This window comes from Chrysochloris asiatica, unplaced genomic scaffold (assembly GCF_000296735.1).
Source record: "Chrysochloris asiatica unplaced genomic scaffold, ChrAsi1.0 scaffold00004, whole genome shotgun sequence".
Classification (NCBI taxonomy): Eukaryota; Metazoa; Chordata; class Mammalia; order Afrosoricida; family Chrysochloridae; genus Chrysochloris; species Chrysochloris asiatica.
The window spans coordinates 11,326,161-11,330,923 of record NW_006408522.1 but is presented as its reverse complement, the minus strand read 5'-3'; positions in this window follow the sequence as shown (position 1 = coordinate 11,330,923).

Sequence of the window (4,763 nt, the reverse complement as noted above, 5' to 3'; positions counted from 1 at the left end):
AAGATTACTCTCTCTAGTGACCTTACATTCCTAAAACGTCCTTGCGAAGGGTTCGAGTATTTTAGATGCGGTCGATGTCACAGAAACTCAGGGCTACCTTTTTGCAGCTTAGAAATTCGGAAGGCTACCAATTCGGGAGTCCCAGTCTCAGCCCGTAGGGCCCGACAGTGGAAATGCCTTGCCTTGGCGGCGTTCTCCTGAAGAATAGGAGGCCGATTGCAACCCGCTCGAGGCCCGGGAACGAAGACACCGAGGGAATGGGCTCCCCCGATATTCGGCACAAAACCCACCCGAAGCTCTCCAGTCACCGACCAGGAGGTTGAGGGCATTCACCTGGCTGATGCCCTACAGGCTCGTTCTAGCCTGGGGCGCCCCCGCGAATAAGCATCCCGCTGCCTCGCCTCCCTTGCCCGAGACCAGCCGCGGGGTAACGGGCCGACTCTGGGGCCGGGTACGACGGGGCCTCCAAGTTCCTCTCATAGAGAACCAGCTGCAGCAGCGGCTCTGGGGGTTGGCAGGGGGCGCAGGCACAGCTTTCCCTCCCTAACCCGGCCCAGCATGCCCCGTACCTGTAGGAAAGGCGCTTCCCGCCGCCGAGCGGACAGAAGCCCAAAAGGAGGAGCCTACTTCCCGAACACTTCTCCAGCAGCCGCAGAAACCGAAGCGCTGGGCCGACGACCCGGAAGTGCTCGCGAAACCTGGAAGTGACCCCACGCCGGAGGCCTCGCCTCCTGCTTGCTCCCGCAGGCCAATTAGGACTTGCCAGGGCAGGGCGGGGTGTGGCGAGAAAAGGGGCGTGGGGCTGGCTTTGAACAGGAGATCGGCGAGTCACGGGTGAAAAAGCCCGCTTACTAGATCGTTTATAACGAAATCATGTTCAGGGTATGTCACCACTGTTAGATGCCCTATTTAATAAATGTGCGGTCTGCGATATTCAAATTGAAGATACACTGAAGATTACGGCAAGTTATTTACCATTCAAATTAGGGCTGCAATTCATTTATCCTAGCAAGTTGTTCTTTGGGATGGAGAATTTTAATTGGGGGTTGTTAAGTACCGTGGAGTCGGTTCCGACTCAGTGACTGCACAGGGTTTCCGAGGCTGTAAATCTTTACGGGAGCAGAACGCCTTAGCTTCCTCCCGCGGATAGTTTAGATTTAAAACTCGGTGCTTAATGTAGGGCAAATAGTTTTAAATTTCGAGTTTACATAATCCTAATTGCCTTTTCGGAGCCCTTGTGTGGCGCTGTGGGTTAATGCGCCAGGCTGCAAAGCCGTTTGAACTACAAGGTCGGCGGTTCAAGCTCACCAGCTGCTCCTTGGAAACTCTATACAGGGTCGCTATGGGTCGGAATCGACTCGATGGCACTTTACAACAACAACAATTGCCTTTTCATGGTATGTCAACTGTATTAAAGGAAATAGCAGTAATATGTACATTGTTAAGTGCCATCCCTTAGATTCCGACTCATAGCGACCCTGCGTAGGGTTTCCAAAGAGCAGCTTGGTGGATCTGAACCAGACCTTTCAGTTAGCACTTTATCCTACAGCGCCACAATTTGCCATTAAGTAGTGAATTATTAAGTACTGTCGAGTCAATTCCAAATCACAGCGAAACTATAGTGTTTCCGAGGAGCACTTATTTGAACCCTGCGATTCAAACCGACCTTGCTGTAGGCCAGTGCTTTATCCTACAGAGTCACAGGACTCCAACTAGTTAGTGACTGAACAAATGTTAACCAACTGGAACATTCCAGTAAATTTATAAACTGTACAGGTTCTCAGGCCACTTTTCAGTCATTTCTTAAAACTGATTTCATCCTTGAATTTCCCACTAAAATACCTCTAAACCATAAAATGTCTATAATTTAACCAGTGTGCACTCACTGAATCCCCCCATATGAAAACACCCAGACTACATCAAGAATAAAGTTCTAAAATTATTTGAAAGGTTGACAAGATAATTCTGGTAAAAACTTGGTTAGGCGCCTTTAGGTCATTTCTAACTCGTGTACATTTCTGTGCCCATATGTACAAAAAGCGGAAACCCAGTCTGGTCCTGCACCATCCTAAGAAAACCAATGATGCAGCCACTACCAAATCATCTAATTAAAGGTCTTCCTCTTTATCACCGACCCTTGACTTTTGACCAAGCATGATGTCCTTTTCCGGGACTGGTCCCATCTAGTAACATGTCCAGGGAACATGCAAGTCTTACCATCCTCTTGTCTAAGCAGCATGCTGGATGTACTTCTTCCATGAAAGATAATGTTTGTTCTTCTGGGGATCAGTGGTATACCAGGGAGCTTCAAAAAGTTCATGGATTGATGGAATTAAAAGGCAATGGAATTTTTCCATGATTTTTTGAAGCCACCTTGCTTTTAATAGTACTCTTTGCCAACAACCTAATTTAAAGGCACAGCTTCTTCTTCAGTCTTCCTTATTCACTGTCCAGCTTTTTACTGGCATATGTGCTGACTGAAAATACCATGGTTTGGGTCAGGCATACCTTAATCATCAAGATGACATCTTTGCTTTATAACGCTTTCAAGTGTTTTTGCAGCAGATTTGCCCAATGTAATATATGCTTTGATTTCATGATTGCTGCTTCCAAGGGTGTAAAATGAAATCCTTGACTTCAATTTTTTTTTATCCATTTAATAAGCACAGTGGAAAATAGAAGAATGTGATAAAATGAGGCAAGCCCAAAATTTCCAATTAATTTATTGTTGCAAAACTATGATGTGCAACAAATCAGGACACAAGTCACTGAATCCTTACAGGTCAAAGGAACATGAAACATTTTATCTCCTTAGTAAACCAAGACCAGTCCCAGTATTTCTTACAAGAATCACACCAACATTTTGCAGTTACCAGAACTGAGATTCTCACAATGTAAAATGACAGCCTAGGTTAAAAAAACGATCACAAGACATTAATTTTGTCTAAATGACAGCATGTGAACTTGATCTTTTTGAAACATAAAGTGCATGAGTTTTTCACAAACTCTGAATTGTGTTCTATGTGAATGGTGCCCAAAGGTCAGTCAAGTTAATTGACTCAAAACACCACTAAAGTTAAATGAACTGTTTAACAGACATAACTTTAGAGTGTTCATATATAAGTGGAGTCACTGCTCATTCTTCATGTTGTTTTACACAACCCTCAATAGCCAAACAGTATGTGAAAACACAGAAACCTCAAATGCAAATCGTTTTTTTTTAAGAATGTCTTATAAGAAAATAATTAAACAGCTAGCTGAGGTAAACAACTTAATATCACACCTTCACTGAACTCTTGGTCTGGTGTTTGATTTGTTATCAAGTGCCTTATATGATTTTTAACACAGCATTTTCTGAAATTTAGTTCTCAAAACAAGAAATTAAGTAGGAGACCTAATTTTAAAAAAAAAGCAAGAAAAGCCTAGGAGGAGGCTTCGAAAAGTTGATGGGGAAAAAAAAAAAAAAGAATGAAAAGATAATGGAATTTTCCCACCAACTTTCTGAAGCCTCTTTGTATATATAATTATAATAAACAGTTTTGTATAACTTTTAGTATTTTGTATAACTCTTTACTTTTCTACACTTGCCCTATTTTCAATGACTGTTTAGAACTTTAGAGTTCCTGAGTGGTGCAGATAGTTATTTCCAGTCACCCTGTCACAGGGCCTCTGCAGAAAGGCCTGGCAATTCATTCTGAAAAATCAAGTCCCTGAATGCCTTATGGAGAACAGTTCTATTCGGACACACACGGGGTTGCCTCGAGTCAGAGTCAATTTGATGGCAACTGATATTTAGAATTTGACAGTAATGTTTGCGCTAAGTCAGAATCTTAGGAAAGGAAGAGTTATGTGAAGGCTACCTAGCTCAGAACTCTGACTAGATCACTCTCCCTGCACCTCCCCCAGCTGGTTTTCCCATGCAGTTGATTTGCAGCAACTTAATTTACCTACACAAGTCTCTTTAAGATGGCCAGCAGAACAGGAGATCCAACTTGTAAGTCCATTGATTCCTGAACTAGCCTGTCCCTCTGACATCTATGTTGAGAGTCGTTTTTCAAACATATCTATAAATCGGGAAAGAAATAGGTATGGGAACCAAGTAGAATGGCGGTGGTGGTGGTGTTAAATGCCACGGAGTCAGTTATGACTCACAGCGACTGTGGAAATGGAAGATGGAGCTACTGTCCTCTTACATACAGCCATACTGACGCCTCAGTAGGAAATGCCTCCTCCACCCAACAAATCCTAGTGACACTTTGTCAGTTCATAAGGAAATTTAAAAAAAAAAAAGGAGCTTCTGCATTAAATCACTTCCAAATTCCCTGAGCATTCACACAGAAACAGGCAGCAATGTTATTTAGTCACTAAAGGGAGAGCTCCATCAAAAAGTGGGTCCTTTACTTTTATTTAATTTCTTGAAGGACAGAAGAAGAAATCAAAGCTATAGGTATGTCCCATAGCTGCATATATAACCTGTCAATCAGCACATTTCAGTATTCAGTGCAGTGTATTAAAAAGTGATGTCCATTGTGGAAGGCTATAATAATGTTTACTAACTATGGAATATGAAAAATAACCCTGTCCCCCAAGCTTTCATGTCAATATTAATTGCTGACCCTCTCTGTTCAAACTTGTTTCTGCATGAAGAGAGAAAGAAGAGCAGAGGAAAATACGAACTCTTGGAAGTGCAAGCACTATTTATTCCAATGCAGGGTCACTCTTCCCGCCCCCCCCCCCCTTTTTTTTTAACTTTATTGTGAATT